At 34.9% G+C, this 24,534-nt stretch overlaps 1 protein-coding gene across 1 annotated transcript in view; it reads right to left on the bottom strand.

The window, feature by feature from the left end:
- The window catches only part of LOC150064635 (cadherin-10), a 142,454-nt gene extending 118,300 nt beyond the window's left edge, over positions 1 to 24,154 (bottom strand). Inside the window, exon 1 of the mRNA XM_090332099.1 lies at positions 24,071 to 24,154. The gene's annotated coding sequence lies outside the window, so the exon portion shown is untranslated. The remainder of the gene's footprint in view (positions 1 to 24,070) is intronic.
- Positions 24,155 to 24,534: the final 380 nt, after the last annotated feature.

The following is a 24,534-nucleotide window of genomic DNA, read 5'->3' as shown; positions in this document are numbered from 1 at the left end:
GAGTTACTTCACTATGCAGCTATATTGTTTATATATATATATATGTATGCATGTATATATGTACTAAAAGGAATGAAAAGTGTACAATAAACCTATGCACAGCAATGTTTTGGATTATACTGAAAATAACCAAGTTATAAGAGCAGTAATCTAAGTGCCCATCATTTAAAAATAGATACAAACAATATATATTTGTGTAATTATTGTGTTATAAAAATGAAACCATGTCACTTGTTGAAAAATTGATAGAATTCTAAATTAAATTAAGCTAAATTATCCAGATTGTCTGTTGTTTCTCATGGGTAAATTAAAAAATAAAACTTCTTAAATGTACTGGAAAATAAAAATTGCTCTATTATAGAAGAGGACAGGAAGACAGGTGAGAGAGAGAAAAAGGGGGGAAGAAGGGGATAAGAAATATTAACAGGAAGGATAAATACAATCAAACTAAAGCATGCGCATACATGTTTGATATACAATTATAATTTTAAATATATGTACATATTTATATAATTATAACTGGCTGGTGAGAATTGTCAGGAGCAATCTTGAAGGGAGAGAGATATTTTCTTTCTGTGAGACTACTTATCTCTGTTGGTAATGATTAACATGTTCTAACTGGTTGCAGAATTTGGAAAGCATATGGTAATTGAGAATTTTGTGAACAGATATGTCCTGGATTACATTAACTTCTGATTATAAAGTTGATCACAGTTTAATCCTTTTCAGTTTGATATTGAGTATCATTAAGCATATTAAATGTACCTCCAGAAAATTTTGAATTATAGACCCCCAACTCTTTATCAAACTAGACAGGACTTACCAAAAATCAGGAAGAACTGAGGCATTTATAGGTTGTAGGAACATTCGTGAGTCATCAAACATGATATATGCTCATTACAAAGAAAAAAATATTGGTAGTCCAGGGGTTAAAACAAAGCTCTAATATGAGACATATTTTTAAATTCAATATTTATTTAAAATCATTTTTTGGAAAAAGTGAGGTGAGAAATGCTACTTTCATCTTTTCATTAAAAAAGAAAAAGGTTATTTTAAACCAAAATGCATGTGATTTGGGCACATTCTAGGACACAGAGCAGCCACAGCACCATTTCTGGCTTTTTCTGTGTATATGGTACCAAGGAATCGAACCCCGGTCTTCATGCACACTAGACAAGCACTCTACCACTAGACCAAACTCCCGGCCATAAGATACCTTTTAAAGAGTTCTACACTTCTAATGCCAAGTATATAAAATCAACAAAGGAAAGTGTTTTTTCCTATTCTATATGTTAGTGTGATTTCACCTTTTCTTACTTTCTGTCCCATGGGAGCAAAAGGATTGGGTAAAGGCTATTCTTGTGTTATCCATTCTGCAGCCATTTCTCCTCCCAGCCATCCAACAAGTGCAAATACAGAACTCAGGCAGAGTCCTTGTACAGTACTAGTTTTATTTAACAGTCTTGAACATCTGGAGAGCACACAACTAATGGCCACTTATGCATGAAAGTATCTGATGATCACAAATAAAATCAGATGTGGGATGAGGAAAAAGTAATAACAATATACAATGCAGGCACACAATAAGACATGTAAACCGTAACAAAATTCAAAAAAAAAAAAAGACTGCTGTTGTAATGTGCATTCCTAGAGTGGAATGCTTCTTACCAATAAGAAACCATTTAAATAATCAAAGAAACTCTCTGTTTCAGTCACCTGAAAAACAGTGTGAAGGTAACGATAGGAAAAAGGCAAGAGCTCATGTCTGAGGTTTAGTTTGGACAGGAATATTTGGATGGCATTTAGGCATGGTGTGAAATAAAAATATTTATGATTTGAAGTAACCTTCTGGTCAGGGTTTTCCTTCCCTTGTAGAAAAGGAAAGTGTTTAACAATCAAAGGAAGTCAAAAGCAAAGCTGAATTCCAAAAGCAATAGCAGAATAAACCATGCTTTTAAATAACCGCATATATGTATTTAGGGACTTGTCTCACAACATGGGCCTTTTGTTTTTTTTTTTCCACCTGTCAACCATATCAGTGATGAAAATGAAAAATGTAGCACTGCAAACTATTTTTGCCTCTTCTGAACTGTGTCTTATGTAGTCAGAAATGAAAGACCTCTTTTTCTATTTCATGAAAAAAAAATCTCTGTAACATTTCTTCACTATCAAAGCATAACCTAAAGTTGAAGGAAAAGACAGGACACAGGCAGCGCCCACAGATTGCTTTTGAAGTTCCAGCAGGTGCTGTGGCAAAGGAAAGAGCCAACCACCAAGAAGCAGGGCCCTGCTGTGAGGAAGAAACAACTTTTAATCCAGTAATCCCCTGCTTCATAGCATTGTTTCTTTCCTGGCACTGGTTACAATAGTGCATCATAAATATTTATTATTTAATATCTATCCCAAAGGTAAATTCAAGATGTCATAGATTTTTAAATCTATTTTATCTGTCTTTATATGATTTTTTCCTATACCACGTCAATGAACACTTAAATTTATTGAAAAAAATTACCAAATATTGTTAAATGTTCCACAGTCAAGTAGAGAGCACACAAAGAGAAAGGGAAGTGCAATCTGGGAAGTACAGATGCTTAAAGAGAGCTCTGACAAATGACCGTAGACAGGATGGAATGATTAGACCCGAATGGGGAGGATTCTGAGGCACTTCATAGAGCCATTAGCCTTCTGCCATGGTTGTAATCACCAAGCTTCAGGATCCGTCATGGTACTCTATTGTTTTTCTGATTATCTGACTTAACGTACTATATCCTGTTTTCATAAATGAACATTTTTCAAGTTCTGATTTGACATTCTTTAAATCAAAATGAAATATAAGAAATTTTTTCCCTCTGAAAACTGGTGGTGATAAAAAGATTCTAATCTTAGTTGTTTAAGAGGCTGAAATCTTGATGATCATAGTTTGAAATAAGCGTCAGCAGAAAAGTCTGTGAGATTCTATAGCCAAAATCACCACCAAAATACAGGGCTGCTGATGTGGCTTGAGCTGGAGTGTGGCATCTGAGTAAGCAAGCTGCATGAATTCAAAACAAGACAAAATAAATGAACGCAAACCCTTGGAAGTCAATTCTTTAGAATGTCCATTTTTTTGAAGAATGCAAACTCAAACTGGCCACCTGATTTTTGTTAAGGACAGAATTGGAACCTATATGCTCTTCCCTTTCTACTACTAGCTTCTATGTGACTTTAAAAAAATTAATATTTAAGTAATTGTACAAAGAAAGCTCAATAATCTTTTATCAGTTCCCCATCTCTCCCAATCCCATCCATTTCCTCAATGCACCTATTTCCATGTTCACATTCATACACTGAGGTAGGCCTTTGCCTACCTTTCATCCCTCTGTTCTTCTTCCTGCATTCCCCATTGTCCTCATTACACCTCACCAACACGTGCCCATCTTCCTGGTATTCATTTTGCTAAACTATGAATTAGTTGTTCAAAGGAGTTAAACCACTGAAATCCTCCCCTGAATATACTAAGTGCCTTAATCTCTCATGAACTGAAAGCATTACTTCAAAGAAATATAATAGAACTAGAAAATGCTCTCAAAGACAACTAAACTATCATTAAAGAAATGGCTTTGTACAGGAAGACCCTAAAGATTAGCATCTTCAATCTAGAAACTCTGACATCTATTAAATCATGAAGGAAGTAGTGGGTGTGAAAGCCAAGTTATCCACAAACTTCAATTATACTAGGTCTAAGGACTTCCTTTGAAGTTTAAAAGAGATAAACTTAGTACAAATAATGGGTGTGCCATACTATTTTATTTATTAGGTAGAGTGCTCATAGAAGTCACACTGGCTGAAAATATAATAGGTTCATAAAAGGTTTAGATAAAAAACATCCTATAAATCAATTCTAGACTATTAAAGGGAATTGGTACACTGTACCATTAATACTGCTTTTATCTTTGTCAAAGGACAGAGCTCTCATGGTCCTACTTGTATTTGAAGAGTCCAAGCATGAAAATTTTTGCATTAATATTCAAAAAAGTCTTCAGTTTAACACAAGTTTAACCGAAGGCATTTGTGTGCTATAATACTCAATAGTTAGCTGGTGAATTAATCATTTTTCTACCGGCAAAGTGAAATTTCCATATGATCATTATTAAAATATAATTAGATATGTTAAACTCTCTCTAAGGACACAGTTCTCAATTGTGTGGACAAAATCTTTCCTGGATAGGATATGCTCACATTATAAATTTGCAAGCATGTAAATGAGGTTTAAAAATAGGTAATGTATATTTCATTAAACTGAAAACATTTTACTGAAGCATTCTAGATCCATTATGTTAGGAATGCATAAAGTTTGTATTTATCATGAGATTTTATCATTTTGAAATGCTCATCAAAGTAAAATGTTTTCTATCTGTATTACTCTCCCAGTAATGAAAATTTGCAGTAATTTTGAAACACCCTGTCTAATTTACAGAAAGAGCTCAATAAATAAAAGGTATTATTACTATAAGTGTTACCAATAGTTGGTGAATTGCTTTAAAACTTGGGAATAACTATCATCTACCTATAACATTAGGTTTAGCATGTGATGTCTTTGATTATGATAAAATATACACTGTGTATCACGTTAGTATAGTTAATGTATAATATATTGGTGGTTTATAATTACTTTGTTCATATCTTCATGCTTACTGTATTTAATTCAGCTTTTGCTTTTATTTTGATATGACTGTCTCATTATGTTTCCCAGACTGGTCTTACTGAGCCCAGCAATCCTTCCTCTTCTGTCTCCATACTGAAAAGACTACAAACATTTACCATCATGTTATACTTCTCTAAATTATTTCCTAATAAGAACTTTTGAAGGGTGACTATGTTATAAACTTTTTTTGTCATGACAATTCATGTCTGAATTGTTTAAGCTAGTAAAAGTCCATGTTTTGGTATGGTTTTATTAGTTAGCAGTCTGGTGATTTGATCACTATGTTTTGTGCTCAAGAGGCAGGAACTTGGCTCTTTTCTTTTTTACTCTTTTTGTTTGTTTGTTTGTTTGTTTGTTGTTTTGTTTTGTTTTTAGAAAGGTTCTCACTAACTTTGCACAGTACTCATCTAGGATTGCAGTCCTCTCTGCCCTCCCAGTATGTGGGAAACAGTAATTCCTACTCTGCTCTGGTATACATGTTTCTTAACAAATAGCATTATTCTCAACACAGACTCAACTGAATTCCTTAGGCCAACCAGACTTGTATGTGCTCTCCTGCCTGGACTCACAGGGTACACATTGTTCCAAGCACACCTGATACACAGCTTCCAAAGCAAGGTCAACTAAAAACTGCATGCCCTCTATTGCATCAGCTACAGGACTTGTCCTGTTAATTCCAAGTACTTACTTATTGGTTTATTAGTCATTTTTGCACTTAGGTATGTTTCACTGAGTGCAACTGTCAACTATTTTATTTCTGAAGGACATAATATGTCTCTTAAGTGTGTATATTCTGTTCATCTTGTTTTAGAACGCAAAGCTCTTTATCGGAATATATGCTTGTGAGTAAAACAGAACCAAACTTAATAGATCTCTAACCATTTATCTCAAATGATTAATATCTTCTTCAGTGAATAGGGACTTGCTGTTTTAGATGAATTTCCTTGTATTTTTGAAATATTGATGCTTTGAAGAAATTTTCCCTTTTAAAACTGAATTTTAGAATAAGTTGACATATTCAGACACTAAAACATTTCAGTATTTTGTGGTTGACATTTTTTTTTAAAAAGCCAAATGTAGGCCGGGAGTTTGGCCTAGTGGTAGAGTGTTTGCCTAGCATGCACGGAGGCCCGGGTTCGATTCCTCTGTACCACATACATAGAAAAAAGCTGGAAGTGGTGCTAAGGCTCAAGCGGTAGAGCTCTAGCTTGAGAAAGTCCAAGGACAGTGCTCAGGCCCTGAGCTCAAGCCCAGGACTGGCAAAAAAAAAAAAAAAAAAAAAAAAAAAAAAGCCAAATGTAGCCAACTTGTGCTTTAAAAATTATGCTCAGTAGATTTTCGATGAGGGCAATTATGCAAATGAGCTAACAAAAGACTGATTTAGTGTTTGAATAGGAAAGAAGAGTTGCTTTTGAGTTTCTATTTTAAAACATTGTTTTAAGTATTGAGGAGGTAGGAAGTGTCCAATAGAACATAATTAACAGCAGAAATGTCTTTTGTGTCTTTCATGAATTATTCAGTCTTCCACTTACCTAAGAATAATATATTTATCTGCAAAGTGAAAAACATAATACGTGTTTTACTTAGGTGATACTTGGGTTTCTAACTTATCACATATGTGTACTGCACATTTGTAAATAGAGTAGACAATGAGCTAAGTGTTGGGGTTGTATTTAAAATTAAAATGATCATGGTTTTAAGAGAATAATGACATCAAAAAGGAACATATTTTTATAAAGAATTATAAACAGTCATAAATTTTCCAAAGCAACATTAAATTAAGCATTTAAAAGAACATTGATACACAGTGACCAAATTCAGCGTTTAAAGAATCTATGTATGACCACAGAGCTAAAGGACTCTACAAATAATCTTAAAGAAAAATGACTGAAAATCAGAAAGTTCAAATATGGATTATTTTCATCAAGTCATTTGACCTGATATGTTGCTTCCTGTATAAAAGTTCATGTTTATTAATAATAATTAATATTAAAAGACATTATTATTATTATTATTATTATTATTAATGCGGCTCTTGGAGCTTGAACTCTGGGCCCAAGCTCTATCCCTGAGCTTTTGTGCTCAAAGTTAGAGCTCTGCCACTAGAGCCACAGCTCCATTTCAGGTTATTTTTTTGGTTAACTGAAGACAAGATTCTCCTATATTATCCTGCCCAAGCTGTTTTCAAATCCCAATCCTTATATCTCAACCTCCTGAGTAGCTATGATTATAGGCATGAACCACCAGTACTGGACCACAGATTGTATTAAGTGAATACTTCTAGGAGCAAATAAGAAAATAATATTTCAGGATAGCATTGAAAAAAAAAAAGCAAAGATGCAAACATGAAGGTAAGCTAGGAGTCCTTTGGATTTACAGGGGGTTTTGTTGTTGTTGTTTGCTTGTTTTCCTTAATTCCTCTCCAGCTCCTTTTGAGGCAGAGGCCCAGTTTCCTCCTCCACAACCCCTTGAGATTCCTATCATAAGCAACGCACCGAAGAACTCACATTGTATTTACCTCTAAGTGTTCATCTCTCCTCCAATACCTCCAATGTCATTGAGAAACAACAGTATCTTACTGCACCCACTTCCCAACTTCTGATTAGCTTGCATCAGATGTATCAGAAATTACAAAATTTGGGTGAATTGCAAAGAAAGTATGAATTTTGAAACTGACTAGTAGTGAGAGCTTCATATCAAAAAGAAAGTGTGAATCTCTTTATAATAGAACTAGAATTAAACTGATTTATCCAATTACATTTCAGAGTTAAAAGACTTATAACTTGTAGTGAATGCATGTTTAATTCTAGGTCACTGAGATAACGGTAGGTGAAAACTAACCTCAGAGAGAGGATTGGCCATGGAAAACCCCTTAATAATGGAGAATCACTATCTTGAATAAATGATTGTATGGTTATATATTTTTTAAATTGTGAAGTGGGAATTTCTAGTGTATTTTCAGTGTTTTCTTGGGCTATGATCACCTTCCTATATACTAAGTAACTTCGCACTATATATATATATATATGTATTATATCATATTATATATGAAAAGCTTCCATCTGAATTTTGAAGTCCCCAGACCCATTTGTGTTTCTCTTTTTTATTTTATATTTTATTTGAAATAATATCTGACATATAGCCTGAAATAAAAACAATACTTGGCAGTCTTTGAAATGAAAATAAATCGATAGTATTATATCTTACAGCAATCACATTTTGTTGACAGCAAGAACATGGTTTTCATGGGGAGCAAAGGCATCTTTTTTTTCGGTCAGGTTATGGGGATGTGTAGGAAAATCCATAGAAAACATTTAAAAATATATTAAAAGACATAAGAGAGCCTGGTGCAGGTGTCTCACATCTGGAATCTTAGCTACTCAGGAGGCTGAGATCTGAGGATAGCGGTTCAAAGCCAGCCCAAGCACTTAAAGTTCAAAAGAATCTTATCTCCAATTAACCACCAGAAAACTGGAAGTGGCGCTGTGGCTTAAGTTGCAGAGTGGTAGCTTTAAGCTGAAGAGGTCAGCGACAGTGCCCAGGCCAAGTGTTGAAGCCTCATGCCCAACAAAAGAGATATGATAAAGTCATAGTTTTAACATAGAACATAGAGATGACTCTCAAAATGTTTTTTATAATGTAATAAATTTGTCTTCAGTTTCAATTACGGATTCGTTTAACTAAATGAAATCATTACAATGGCACAAAGACAGACAATATGGGAGCTATTACACTGCAAATTTTAAGTGGGATGAAGCTAGCTCATATCAAGTCATGGAATGTAAAGACTGCTCAGGGTCTGCTAACAGTGATGATGATGATGGTGAAGATGGTGATAACTCTATTGGAGGATGAGATAGTTAGATGGATGGATGGACAGAGAGGGAGAAAATGAGAGGGAGGTAGATAGAAATAGCTAAAGAGGTCTAATCAGTATGGAGAAATAGAGAAAATGCATAACCCATCTTGATCTGGGCAATAAGTACATATAACTTATGTTAATGACATTTTTCCATTATTTACCTTCAGATGGTAAAAGAATTAGAGAAGACCACATAAGCAATCAATGTCTGTTCTATATTTACAGTACATTTCTAGATTCTAGAAAGTAATTTTATGGTTTTCCAATTAAGTAACACTGTCCTGTAAAATTATAAGGGAAATACAGTTTCTTTTAGATAGTAAACATATTTTTTAGGAAGCTTGATATATCGTGACTTCATGTATTCTAATAAGTAAATAGAAACTACTTTGATATGCATTAAAACATGAAAAAAACAAATTTTTCTTTGAGCTGCCATGGAGCTCAGTGAACAAGCATAATCAATGACCACGATTTAAGGGGATCCATTTGTGGCTTTGAAGTTTTGCAAGATTCAGAAATGAGCCAAGATGCTGCTTTCTCAGGTTCCCGTGTGCTGTAAGGAATTTTGTCTTGAAAAAGTAAAGGAGTTATTTGAATTTCTTTATTACTGTTCAATTCCACTTAAAATAAATAATAAAAGTCGGTTGCAGATCAGCACATTTATCCCTATTTGTACCTGAGGTGCTCCCACCTTTGCAAGCCTGGAAACTGGTAAAACCAGAGATAGAGGCACCAACAATCCCTCAATTCTTCTGATCACCTCCTTAAGGGTCAGGCCCAGCCGGGATGGAAGAGAGGATACTGATGATGAACAAGACACGTGTCATATATATCTCTATCAGAAGCAAGTAAATGTCCATGAAATAAAATATACAAAAACTAATATTGAAAGTATTTTACCGTGTGCGAATATTTATTAAGATTCATGTCAATGCATAAAAATATAATTTCATTCAGCTATCATCCATAGTAATGCCATTGCGTAGGGCCTCATTCCTCATTCACATTTGTTTCAAAACTTTCAAATAAAGTATTTTCTTGGAAAAGAATCTAATCACAAGGATATGGCCACAAGGTGGCTCCAAACACTAAACTTTGTTACTTTCTGGACAATTGACTACAAAGTGACCCGAAAAATATTCGAAATAATTTACCATACAACTAAGTCAATACTTAAACCAATAAATGAATTCATCTAACACCTCTGATTAAGTGTTGAAATGCACTTTGTGTTGTTTGTAAACTGAATAGGAGTCAAAATACTATAACAAATGGTTGCAAACTTTCTAATTTTCAAAGGCTTTTGAAAGGTAATTCCTTCAATAGTTTGCATAATTAATAATTCAATAAGATTTATTTTATTAGAGTATTATAATTAATTTCTCCACTAATATTACACAATTTTATTCTCACTTTATTTCCAATTAAATGAAAGGAAAACTCATTCAAGTTAATGAACTTTGTCTCTAGTATAATTAAAGAATTTTGAAAGTAATGAGAAAGTATTTCTAATTTCTTTGAACTTTGCAAGGCTGAATAATGACGTATACTTAGAAAATCTAATGCACTAAAATTAAAATGTATATAATATTAATATATTTAAATATTATTTTTGATTACTCAGTCATTAAGTTAAATCAGTTATTCAGACTTTGCATGAGAAAAAGCACTGCGTTATAGAAATTAAAAGGTAGTAGGTCCTGGCACAGTGGCTCACTCCTGTAATCCCATTCTTTTGGAGAAAAATCACAAATTAAGGGATAATCTGAGATAATTTAGCAAGTTCCAGACCAGCGTTGAGCATAAAGTAAGATCCTTTGTCATAAAGCAGGGAACCTGGTGTGTGGCACACTTCAGTAATCCCAGCTTCTTGGGAAATGGAAGAGGAGTATCAAAAGCTGACTCTGAAAAAAGTAAGAGACTTTATCTGAAAAAAAGAACTGGAACATGGCTCAAGTGGTAGAGTGGATGCATACCAAGTTCTAGACACCAAATTCAATACCTAGCAAGATCTCAGGGAATGGGACAGAAAGGAAAGAGCAAATACACAAGAGAGTAAGTAAGCAAGCAAGACAGATGGACAGATAGACAGACAGAGACAGATAGAGACATAGAGAGAGACAGAGAAAAGACAGAAAGGAAGGGAGGGAGGGAGAAAGGAAGGGAGGAGGGAAAGCAAAGAAGGAAAGGAAGGAAAAAGGGAATAAAGGAAGGAAAGAGAGAAGGAAGGGACAGAAGGAGGGAAGAAGGGAGTGAGGAAGGGAGGAAAGGAGAAAGGTAATGGATACAGTCTTCAATAAAATTCTGAAAAAAAGGGCTGGGAGTTTGGCCTAGTGGAAGAGTGCTTGCCTAGCATGCACGAAGACCCGGGTTCAATTCCTCGGTACCACATACATAGAAAAAAGCCAGAAGTGGTGCTGAGGCTCAAGTGGTAGAGCTCTAGCCTTGAGAAAGTCCAAGGACAGTGCTCAGGCCCTGAGCTCAAGCCCAGGACTGGCAAAAAAAAAAAAAAAATCTGAAAAAAAGACAACTGAATTTATTAAGTAGATAATGCATGATAACATCAAAATGTATAGGTATGGCCAAATATGAGAAACATCTTTACTCATAAAGAAGAAACATGTTCATTCATCTTAATTCATAAAGTTATGGTGGTCATCAAGGTTTAGTGTCCTCTTTTGGGAGATGTGATTTTTAAAAAATAGCATTGTGAGTAACACTATCCATAAAGAAATCTACTCATTTCCTCACTTATGTAACTGTAAACTTTTGGTACATCACCTTAACAATAAGCTTTAAGTAACAATACTGCTAATAAAGAACATTATGTATAACCTTAAACATATGTGTGCTTGTGAAAACAAAAAAGATGAATTATAAAACTGAAAGATTAAAAGCAGTAATACCATTCTCATTTTTCACATAAAACTTTAAACAAAAGAATTTAAGCACCTCTAAAAATGTATTCTATATGACTTCATTCTTTCAATCTGTTCATGTAACTCATAGAAATCATCCTAGAGGCTTTTTAATTTCCATATAGATTCACAAAAAGAAGAAAAGATAGAAGTAGAGCTGTTTAAACTGATCTTCATATCACCTTGAATATAAAGAGTGGGAGAAAATTATCTAAATAAAGCCTGGTACGTTTTTCAAGTTTTGTAGTAGGTGCTTTGTCTTCATTAAATGGTTCTAAAAAAACTAGTCTAGCAAATCAGTAGCCCACTGACCTTTTAGCTCTTCATATCCACTGCTAAACCCTTCCTGAGATTTATAGGAATCCAAACTTTAATGGGATTATGTCGGTAATGCACTGCCTCTGTTCATCATTTTTGCTCTCATTCTCATTACTCTGACCTCAAGGAGAATCTGAGAAAGGAGGCACTACCGCAGTACATTCTGAAATTGTTTCACCTGAGTAAATCCATGCAGCTTATGGAACTCATGACCTTTATCCCCTTCTTTCCAACACATCTCCCTGTGCTCATCTTCTTCCGAGTTCTTTTCCTGAATTACACTATCCTCACTAGTTAATTATCTAGTCCATGCATTGACTACATGAAAATGCAATTTATGTTATGAAGTTTCAGTCAACTTTGTGCCACTAACATTTTCACAAACATCAGGGAATGGAGATCTTTCCAGCTATAATGATTCATAAAAATGGACTGAGTCTTTGGAAATATATGGTCCATATGTATTTTTCCAGAAAACTTTAGAGCCAATAATGGTGTCAGTAGAATGAAAAGCACACATCAAGTATAATATTATTATCACATAATGCAAATCAACTTTTTTAACTGTTGTTGGCTCCTTTCTGTAATCCTAGCTACTCAAGAGACTGAGATGGGAGGATCACGGTTCAAAGCCAGTCTGTGAGACTCTTCTCTCCAATTAACGACCACAAAACTGGAAGTGGCACTGGGGCTCAAAGTGGTAAAGTGCTAGCCCTAACTTGAAGAGCTCAGGGATAATACCTGGGTCCAAATTCAAGCCCAACAACCTCCAATTAATTTTTTTAAAAGATAAAGTTTTAGCTCAAATCACTTAATTTGTTATTGTTAAAATGAAATGTCTTCAATATCAACAAAAAGAAAAAAAATCTGTCATGGAAATTTACAATATGTAATTATGCTAATAAAAAGTTAACAATATCGAAGTCATTACTACAACAGTTTGTATGCTTGGTGATGTTAGGTATTTTTGTCAGATTTCATAGTAATGATTCTTTTTTTTGCCAGTCCCGGGCTTGAGCTCAGGGCCTGAGCACTGTCCTTGGACTTTCTCAAGGCTAGAGCTCTACCACTTGAGCCTCAGCACCACTTCCGACTTTTTCTATATATGTGGTACCAAGGAATCGAACCCGGGTCTTTGTGCATGCTAGGCAAGCACTTTAACCACTAGGCCAAAGTCCCGGCCAGTAATGCTTCTTTCAATCATGGCAACTGCCCTATTATGTAAGCTCAATGATTAAACTCACTTAACAATAACAAATATCTATCTGGATATTAAATATTAAATACCTGGTAAGTGGCAGTTTAGAATTTTAATCCAGACAGACCGGTGCCATGGTACAAGCATTTAGTCATTAGAGGTCCTTATGTGAGTACTTAAGGTCATTACACTTGCTAAGGAAGGGAAGGCAAATGTTGCTGGAATGCAGCTTTATCACTCCATGGTTTTCTTATTTAAAAAAATGATCTCCTCGAATTTCATATCATACAGACTTTTCACAGAATGAACAAATTTGTTACTCAGGGGACTTGTATGTAGCACAGATTTCCTTAACTTGCAAGACTGGAATCTTCTCTTGCAAAATAAGTTTATAATCAGAACTTAAGTAAGTACCTGACATTCAGTGACATATTTTTTCTCTCCACTTCTCTGAAGTGGGGCTTAGTCTCAGCTTTGAGCCTTTTGCTTTATTCCATATAGTACCCTGAATCTGGAATGTGAAATCCAGGGAAAGGTTGCTTCTAACAAGGTAACAAATCACAACCACAACAAAAATTCTTCTGAAGAAACTTAAGACTACCTGGAAACATATCTAGAAGCAAGCAACTAGCTCATTCTGATATATTCCTGAAGGACAAGGGGTCATTTTGCATAAATTAAGGCAGCTATAAGACCATAGGCAAAATTAGAGCCTTTAACTTCTAGGTGAACTTAATTAGGTGAATTTTCAAAGCTCCTCCTGTTGCCCTACATATATTATCAAGATTGGAATACAATAACATGTAACTATTCAAAGTCCCACAGTGCAATCTTCAGCTTCATTTGTTCAGTTTTGCAATTTCTGGTCCCAGGTTTGTATCTGAACCTACTTGAATGGTACCTGGACCTGGACAGTAGTGGTAGAGCAATTAAAGAATGTTTGGTGAGCTGGGAGTTTGGCCTAGTGGTAAAGTGTTTTCCTAGCATGCATGAAGACTAGGGTTCAATTCCACATACAAAGAAAAAGCCAAAAACCCAAGGACAGTGCTCAGACCCTGAGTTTAAGCCCCAGTCCTGGAAAGAAAGAAGGAGGGAAGGAAGGAAGGAAGGTAGGAAGGAAGGAAGGAAGGAAGGAAGGAAGGAAGGAAGGAAGGAAGGAAGGAAGGAAGGAAGGAAGGAAGGAAGGGAAGGAAGTGAAGGGAAGGAAGGAAGGAAGAAAGGAAGGAAGAAAAAGAGAAAGAAAGAAAGAAAGAGAGAGAGAGAGAAAGAGAGAGAGAGAAAGAGAGAGAGAGAGAGAGAAAGAAAGAGAGAGAAAGAAAGAAAGAAAGAAAGAAAGAAAGAAAGAAAGAAAGAGACAAAGAAAGAGAGAGAGAGAGAAAGAAGGTAGTTTATGAAGTTTGAAACATCCTGGGGTGTTAGCTCAAGCCTTCAGGGATGGCTAATCTGGAAACAGAATTTGTATAAGTTCACAACTTAAAGCTTGGGTCATTAGCATGTATCTGTTTTTTGAGCAACATGAAGAGCATAAATAGGAGGACTGCAATCCAAGTGAAAATGAAACTCTATTTCGAAATCCGCCATGGAAAAAAAAGCTGGAGGCATAGATCAACTGATAGAATATTAGTGTGTAGCCCTGAGCTAAAGAGCCCAGGAACAGTGCCCAGGCCCAAGGGTCTGGTGATAGCCTTGAGCTGAAGAGCTCAGGGACATTGCCCAGGCCCAGAATTCAGACCTCATAACCAACAAATAAATAAATAAATGAAGCTAGTGAAAGAAGCATTCTACTTCTACAAGGTTGAACAATGTATGTAGTAGAAGACCAAAATTGAAGAATGGTCTGGTATAGTAAGAATGTCTGTAATCCAAGCTACTCAGAAAGGTCACATATAAAGATGTCAAGATTTAAGGCAGCCAAGGTTGTGAGGAAGCCATTGTCTTGAGAACACTAAAAACAAGCGAATGAATAATGGATTTATAGAAGAATAAATGACTTCTCAACAATGCTCTGCCATCTAGTTTTACTTCTATTTCATTTAGAACATCACGATTGATATTTCCACTATGAATTATAAAGTATTAAAGTGAAAATACCTCATTGGACACTGTCTTTCCTGAGTTAATGTTTCTTTTAGATCTAACCTTTTATCTCTGGATATAACACAAAGAGGATGACTTATAGTCACATTCACAAAAGTGAATGAAATGAGCAAGCAACTAAGAAAAGATTGAACTAGGAATCCATTTAAATGTATACTAGAAAATGCAAAAGAGGGGCCCGGAGCATGGCTTAGTGGTAAAGTGCCTACTTAGCACGCATGAAGCCCCAGATTCCTTGGTACCACATACACAGAAAAACGCTGAAGTGGTACTGTGGCTCAAGGGCCTTGAGGAAAGCCCAAGGACAGAGAGCAAGGCCTTAGTTCATGTCCCAAACATGAGGAACTGACTTCAAATACATTAAAAAAATGAAACTAAAAATAAATACAAGGAGTTAGGGCAATGAAAAATCTTTACAGAATTAATTTATCAGTGAAGAAGATGGCTGTCATTCATTTACATATATATATATGTAAAATTCTTCGAACTATACAGAAACAAGTGTGATCTAGCCTCAAGTTATAAAGTGAATGGGATTAATATATTTGTTCTGAAATCAATACCAGTGTTGCTACTTATCTAACTTTATATCTTCACTGGGCTGGATTTCAGATTTCAACTCTATGCATGAAAATAACTTTTAAAAAGCAAAAGTATTAAATGAACTGTCACTCTTGACTTTCATTTTAGCAATATTACCATATATAAGCACATATGTGTAATGGATATATACATATAAGCATAGATAATTACATGATTGAGTTGGTGAGTTGTATATATAGTTATACATGTAATAAAATAGATATATAATTGCATTGATGCATACATAGGTAAATTGTATTATAAACAATTACTTGTGTCTATTAATAAATTACTAAAGTTTTACAAAATAACAAAAATCACATGGTAATATTAATTGTTTAGTGTTCAAAAGTGAGATTATGTGTTTTTTTAAATTATGGTGCATTTTAGTAGAATATATACATCTACAAAGAGTTGCATTGTGACATTTTCACAAATACATATATTGTACTCATCCCATCTATTATCCTTCTTCTTATGTCCTTTTTCTTGAGTTAGGGCATATATTTTAATAAACATAAAAGTAGATGATAATAGATTCTTGAAAAACAGTTTTTATTTTTTACTGCACTCATATCAAAAGCTTTAAGTTAATATAGAAGAAAAAATCACTTATTTACTGTAGAATGTCTAAAAAAATCAATAATCCTCCCTAAAGAGTAAAAAGACAGAAAAGGAGAGAGTTAGTAAAGAGTAGTTCTAAGTGTCTGTCCACATTTGGGATTCTTCAATTGATCTCTACAAGAACAACTGATTTCTGTTTATGGGAAATAAAAGAGAAGTGTTATCCATAAATTCCTAGTGATATAGGAAAGCTTTGTTTAATTTTAAGAAGCTAAAAGTATGCAGAATATAGCTGAATTCGATGCTGTCACCCAGTGGACTACATAGGTCAATATATATATATATATACATATATATATATATATGTATATATATATATATTCTGCTGAATCAGCAGGATTCAGAAATGTTTAGACATATTTAATGATGAATATGATGAATGTACCATTATGACATAATGTTGTAGAGTATCTTGTGGTCTATTGTTTAATCCTTTCTGAAGCTTGAAATGTCATTTCACTTTAATCTGTATAACTATGTGTATATATACACACACATATGTATATATTAATCCAGAACTGCTATTATTTAAACATACAAAATGTGAATAACCCTCAGATTAAAAATTAGCAAAAAGTGTAGGAGATAAAGAAGAAAATGTCTTATTTTGTTAAATTTAATACTTTTATTAAATAATGGAGATGTCCAGAGGGGTTATAGTTATATAAGTAAGTTCATGAATACATCTTCTGGAACGTTGTTACCCCTCACTTGTTTTCTTCACTTTTCCTCCCTCTTGACTTTCTTTCCTCCAAGTTGTAAATTTCATAACTGACTAATGATTAATCTTTCTATACTTGAATTCTTACATAATAAAATAACATACACTTGACTTTATCCCAATAGTTTATTTTCTTTGTGTCTGCATATAATAAGCAAATATCACAGTGTTGAAATTAAGTGCTTAGTTTTTATTCTTAATTCTATTAGTGATTAATTTAAACCAAATTACTTAATGGTAGTAAAACTGAAATGTTTTGTTAAAGAAAATATTGTTTCAAATGTATCAATTAATGAATACAATTTACAGGTAGGAAATAAAAATGTGGAGGTTGTGTCTGTGTGTGCGCGCGCGCGTTTCTGTGTGTGTGTGTGTGTGTGTATGTGTGTATGTGTCCATGTATATGAATAGTGAGTCTTGAAATCCAAGCCTATAACTCTTGCTTGGCTTTTGTTCTGGATGACACTCTACCATTTGAGCCACACCTCATCTTTCTTTCTTTCTTTCTTTCTTTCTTTCTTTCTTTCTTTTTTTTTTTTTTTTTTTTTTTGCCTGGCCCTGCTGTTTTGGAACTGTAATTTTCAGATCTCAGCCTTATGAGTATCTAAGAATATAGGTGTGAGCCAGAGGTAACTAGCACAAAACCCTTTAAATCTATCACAGTTCAAATATTTTTAGAGCAATTCAACTATGAGGATGCTGATTTAAGCTTTATCCTAAGAAGTCAAATCACCTAAAAAAGTCATGATGCTTCATTTTAATCTGAAAGTTGATTAAAGATCATAAAATTTGTTTGTTACTTTTAAAAGTTTCAGAAATTACAGAAGGTTCAAAGAAAGTTTATTGTAGTTAATTTTGTTGAGAGAGAAGCTTCATGATGAAAGGAAATCAGCTGTTTTAAAAGCTTATATTAATTCTAATACAAAAGATTAGCTAGAGGTGTTTAGTTATCTATGCAAATTTATTGCTTGTCTTTGATCTATTCAGGGAATAGTTATATTGTATTTAGACTGTAGAGAATTACCAGGATATTGCACATTAAAATATGTACTTTAAAGCCAGGTGCCAATGGCTCACGCCTGTAATCCTAGCTACTCAGGAGGCTGAGATGAGGATCATGGTTCAAAGCCAGCCTAGGAATGAAAGTCCATGAGGCTCTTATTTCCAACTAATCACCAGTAAACTGGAAGTGGTGCTGTGGCTCCAGTGGTAGAGCATTGACAAGCTCAGAGACAGTGTCAAGGCTTGTTAATTTGCAATGATAATAATAGCAATTTGGTTGCTATTCTAACATTTTTTTCAATTTTATATTGCAAACCTGACTAGCAATAGTAATTATTTATAACACAATATCAAATGTAACATTCACCTCCTCTCCACCAAGGTTATTTCTGAGACTGTGAGTTGGTGTATTGGGTTTTTACAGCAAGAAGAATCAACGTGTCTAATGAAACTCTGCTTTCTGGAAACATACAATTTATGTTTAATTTAGTTTTGAAATCGGGGCTCTGTCAAACTACTTCAATATTCTCTCTTACAGTAAATCATCTCAGATTCACAATCAATAACTGATGCACTGAGTATAATAATTCATGTGTATGCAGTCTAGATTCTGATTATTTGCAAAAGCTATTTCACTAATGAATGTTGAATTCCCATATTTTCCTTGTTGGTACAGTAAACTATATTGATGCCAATTTCCTTGCTTAGAAGTGTCTGTTAGAAAAAGAACACCTTTCCTTTGAAAGCACACACTCTAGCCAACATAACCATCATAACTGCTATGCTGTGATGCAAAGAAAGGATGACACAGTAAATACAGTAAATGGCATGTCAGTCGTATAAACACTCTCCATCAAAGTCAAAAGATTTAAAGAAAAGATTATTGCAAATAGGATAATATTTTTAAATCACATAGAAAATTTATTCAATGATTTTATAATTGTAATAGTTGAGGGAAGAGAAGGAGGAAGAAAGAAAAGAAATGGGGGGGTAGAGATCTTCTGCTGAATTATGAGGCTCTGCAGGACTCAGAAGTGTTTAGACATATGATTTAATGCTGAGTGTCCCATTATAATACATCAATGCAGAGCATCTTATGGACTATTGTTTAATCCTATCTGAAGCTTCAAATGTCATTTTATTTTCATCTGTATAAGTATACTGTAAGAGTATGAAGAATCAAGACAGTTCTATTATTAAGAGAAAAGAAAGAAAAGGTTGAAAATTGAGATCACATGACTTGGTAAAGTGCTTATAATATTTCTGGCAAACTGCCTAAGGATATGAATCCCTTTGCCAGAAGGGATTGCTGTGTGAGACATTTAAATCTCTCACAAACAGGCTATTTTTCAGATTGTACTATATTCTAAATTCATATAGAAAGAAATTTTATTTCATTCAACTTGCAATTTACTATTTCAAGGAGGGCTTACTTTTGATGTGGTTAATGTTTAAGTGATGTTTCTTGGATATAAGGCATAACACACACAGCTACAAAAAAGAACAAAATTGCAAAGAAATTGGTAAAAATTAATAATAGATAATAATAATAACAATAAAAGGGCTTTTATACTTAAAAACTATTTTTGTGAGAAGTGCATTGATAATAAACAGTTAAGCAAAAGTTATTTCTAAAACATGACTGGAACTTGTTAGATTATGAAACTGATCAATGCCATAATATCATTTAGGATAATACATTCACAGAAATGTGCACCCTTCATTGTGAAAGATCTGATTTTTTAACATTATGTCTTTGAAGTTTAATTTGATTGATTGGTGACAAGGAAGGAAGGAGAAAGCAAAATGGCTTCATGTTCCAAAGCACCTTTTCAGTAAAGGGGAAAGACAGAGAGAGAGAGAGAGAGAGAGAGAGAGAGAGAGAGAGAGAGAGAGAGAGAGAGAGAGAGAGAGAGAGAGAGAGAGAGAGAGAGAGAGAGAGAGAGAGAGAGAGAGAGAGAGAGAGAGAGAGAGAGAGAGAGAGAGAGGAGAGTGGACTGTAAGTGATTCAGGGGCTCATATTAAAATGTCTAGGGAGGAAAGTCTGCTGCAAAGGCAAAAATAAAGAAAGAACACAGAGGTGACCGTGAGATGATACACACGGTTATCTGAGTAAGCAAGCATCATTTGTTGATTGAATTTTTTTTAATGCTTCTTATTTTATTTTATTTTTCATATATTTTATTGTAATTAATGGAAGGGTTACGTGATATTTGCCAGATAGAAGGTGCATTAATTCACATACATTGATAACCTTTCACATGTCTTGGTCCCCATTTTCTTCCACCCCACGCCCACCCCTCATCTTGTTTTCCCCCTTTCCCTATCCAATTTCAAGTAACTAAATACAAATGCATGACAAAAATCTACAGGTTTTACTGTGAAACTTAATGAAGTAAAAATGAGAAAGAAAAGAAAAAAATTGAAAAATGTAAGTATGGTCCACAGACAAGATCCAAATTCTTTAGGCATGTACACACTTTAAAAACTTTTGCATCCAGCCCTTTTTATTCCCTGTCTGTATATTTCAGGCTTTATAATCAGAATAAAGTAGAAATTTCTAGATAAACTCATTGATCCAAATGCTATTATGAAAAGATAAGCAGAAATTTCTATGTTAAACTTGATCTTTCAGTTATATATTCAGAATGCTATTCTACAGACTCTGGATTTTCCCTCAAAAGCTCACAATATTTACCATATACTGTCATTAAAGCAATGCTTTAAAAAATTAAACCTAATATGAATATGTAAATGTTTCTTGTTACTTTGTTTTTAACTTTAGTCTGTTTCCGACATGTGTATTAAATTCAGTGTTGCTAGTGAATTGGAACTTCTGAAACTCTATGTCAAATAATATTTATAAGATAAAGTATTTTCAATATATAGACTTAAAACTCAAAGATCATGTATGTGTACTTAATTTTTTAAACTGTGACCTGAATATTTGTTATACATCTCTATATCACCAACATGATATCTTTCAGTTGTTCCACAATCACTTCTAAAGCAGCATTAATGTTAGAACATCATTTGCAGAGTAGATATAGGTACATTATGGCTATATCTATTGAAATACAAGGACTAGACTGCAGGTAGTTGAGGTTACATCTCTAACTTGTATTTATTACTTGCTGTGTATCACAAATACAGATAACAACCTTTAACCAAACTATGGTTCACTGTGGTGCTGAATCAGCACCCACAGAGCTGAGCTTGTCCCTATACTGCAGCCTAGTGGAGTGATTTGGGATAAAAATTACATTCCAGAAGCCCAGGGAGATACCAATTGCTGCAAAGTAGGTTAAGAGACAGCAAGTAAGTAATGGGCCAAGAAGTCCAGAAGATAATTCCACTTGGCCTTGGCTATGTATTTATATGATAAGTCAAGAATTTCACTTAGTATTTTAATCAGGATTCCCATATTTTGAAGTCATTCTTTTCAACCCCAAAATTTTACTGAAAACAAAAATTCATACTCTCACATTGAGTGAACTTTCTTTATAAGGTGCTAGAATTTACACTTCTTTCTAGGAAGGATGTTTATAAACAAGAGCCTCATTCAGGATATATACATATATACACATATGTAGCAATAAATTGTGTGTATCACACTATCCTCATTAGCAAAAAGCTAATTTTTAAACAGATCATCTGAGCATTAACTAGGAAGCAGACAACTTAACCATTAACCTTACAAATATGTACATGAAGGTGGGTTCATATGTTTTATATTCTGAATCACGCTTCCTTGATTGTTACCCCTCTCATGTTTCAGTGTATGGATTTCTATTCTTTGGAGTCCAGGAAGGCATAGGCATTCACCAAGGAAGTCAATTTGTTAGCAGCAACTATTTGAAACCAAAGAAATGTCTGATTTAATGAAAGCAGACACTGACTCATGCTTCAAAAACACAGCCGAGAACAAGCGAAAGTACATGAAAGAAGCATTCCCTTGTATTTTTACCTTTAGCTTAATTTTGCTTTTGACAATGTCCCTCAGCCACATTCACATGCTGTACACCTGAGCTCACTTTCCAATCTCTTCAACTGCACCAGCGGCTGATAAACCATGATTAGCTTATGCATTGCACACTCATTACACCTGTGCCACATTCACCACACAAGGCTATGCAATATGTCTTTTGCCTATTCTCTAGGAGTGAACCTCTTCCTCTTCCTTCAACACTTGAACTAAAAATGAACATGCAGTTTTGTCAATCAATGACATAATGTTTTCATGAAAGTTCTACTAATTCAAAATCCTCACCATACCAGACCTAAAAAATGCGCACATTTGCCAAGTGTTATTCACCACACAGAAGCTCTTGTAGCTATGTTTTAAAGATAGAGGGATGGTGTGCAGGGAGAGACTATACCAACATATTCATTCAAGTACAGCAGCTGCCAGCAACCTCAGAGAGAGAGAGAGAGAGAGAGGAAGAAAAAATAATGCATTTCCAAGGAGCTGAGAAGTAATCATTGTGCAGTTTGGAATATTAAAAGCCTTTACTGGAATGAAAGATCACAATTATAGGAAACAGAGCTTTTTTTAAAGCAAAAGATGATAGGTCTGTTTTAAAATGATGTTTGTCTTTGACTTCACCTGCAGATATCCCCCTCTCTCACTCTCTCTCTTTTTTTAATGATAAAGAGATTGTAGGCTTTTATTGTGGGGGAATAAAAACAGTTGCAGAAGATTGCTTTTTCCCATACTTACAGTGCTATCAATAGTTACTTGTTGGGGACATGCATTTAGAATTGCAATATGCTGCATTAATTTAACACCACATAAAATATGGATTTTATTGCAGTGGAAGCAATAAATGCTGTCACTGCTGACTGCATGCATTTAATCTTCCCCCTTTTATCCCACTTCTAACTCAAAAAAAAAACTGTGAATACAAAAATTAAACCTATTCTGTTTTTGATGGATGTCAATCTCCTATGTTTATGGCGATGCTGAGTGACCACTGACAGCTCCATGGAATCTGTCTTCTGCCTGTCATCTCTCTTTACATCGAAGGTACAATGAACTGTGACTATGAATAAGTACAGAGTGAATCCATTCATATGGAATGCAAAGTAATGCTGGATAAGATTTAAAGCAACAATGTGATCCCCTGAACGGATGGTAAAAAATACAGATAAACAAGTAGGAGCCTGGCAAACCGAGCGTCATGAAATATGTTAGCATTTGTTCAGAGTGAATGAAATCACAAACTCTAGGATCATGACCCCCTATTGAACATAATGTATAATTTATCCAGTTTTGCATTACCTATGGCATATCTATGTACATACACATATGCAAAAGCAGTTGCTTCTGGAAACTAATATAAAGAGTTGTATGCTCACTGATTCAAGATATTTAATTCAAAATTGCTACTGTAACTTAAACACAAATACACACGCATACACATCCCTCCACACAAGGGGACAAAATAAGAGGTAAAGGGAGTTAAAAGGAAAGAGGTGAAGTCTTCCTACCTTTTTGTTTGTTTGTTTGTTTGTTTGCTTTAAAATCAGCTTCTGAGTAACGGAAGTTGGTTGCAGCCAATATAACCCTGAAAAGATTGTCCCTATGCACCCCCTCTTTTTTTTATTTGTTTGTTTTCTGCTATTATTTTCTATCCTTGATTCGACTTCAATCTAACTCAAGCTTTTCGCTCAGCAGCACTTTTAACTCTGGACGGCAGGGAACTGAAGAAAACGGGGGGCGAGTTCTGGCTCGCGCGCTCTCTCTCCCCCTCTCTCCCCTCTCTCTCTCTCCCTCCCTCTCTCTCTCCTTTTCTCTCCCCTCTCTCTCTCTTTCTCCCTCCCTCCTCTCTCCCCTCTCCTCTCTTCCTCTCTCTCTCTCTCTCTCTCTCTCTCTCTCTCTCTCTCTCTCTCTCTCTCTCTCTCTCTCTCTCTCTCTCTCTCTCTCTCTCTCTCTCTCTCTCTCTCTCTCTCTCTCTCTCTCCCTCTGATTGGCTTTCATTCAGTGATTCTGATTAAGAGGAAAGAAAAAAAAAATAAAAGAAAGAAAAGAAAAGGAACAGGGAGAAGAGCCCTTCCTCACCCAGAGAGAAAGGTTCTGCTGATGAAGCTGCAGCTCTCGCCCGGGGAAGGTTAGAGTCCGGGAAGTGTTGGCTGCGGCTGGCAGCGGGCGATTTGCAAGTGAATGCTTGGGGAGGGGAGAGGCGAGAGGGGCGAGGGCTGGCGGAGGAGGGCTCTGCTGGAGAGGCCTCCCCTCCCCCCGCAGCGCAGAAAGACTCTCTGTTTCCAGGCTAAGGTAATCAGCCCCATCGAATCCGCTGGGGTTGGTAATGCAATCCCAGGAAGCGAGATTCTGGAATTGCTTCTTGCAATTAAGAAAGAAAAAAGAGAAAGAAGGAGAGAGGGGAAAAATAAAAAATAAAAAAGATACCCCTGCTCTTATTTCTGGCATGTACATTCCTACACCATCCTTCACGCCAGATCATGGAAACAAAGTCCTAAAGGGGGGCTAAGTCAAATAGCAAACACGTACATCCCTGGGAGATT

This window comes from Megascapheus bottae, chromosome 4 (assembly GCF_031878675.1).
Source record: "Megascapheus bottae isolate mThoBot1 chromosome 4, mThoBot2.hap1, whole genome shotgun sequence".
Classification (NCBI taxonomy): domain Eukaryota; kingdom Metazoa; phylum Chordata; class Mammalia; order Rodentia; family Geomyidae; genus Megascapheus; species Megascapheus bottae.
Note: the sequence above shows the minus strand (reverse complement) of the source record. Positions and strands in the feature narration are given on the sequence as shown.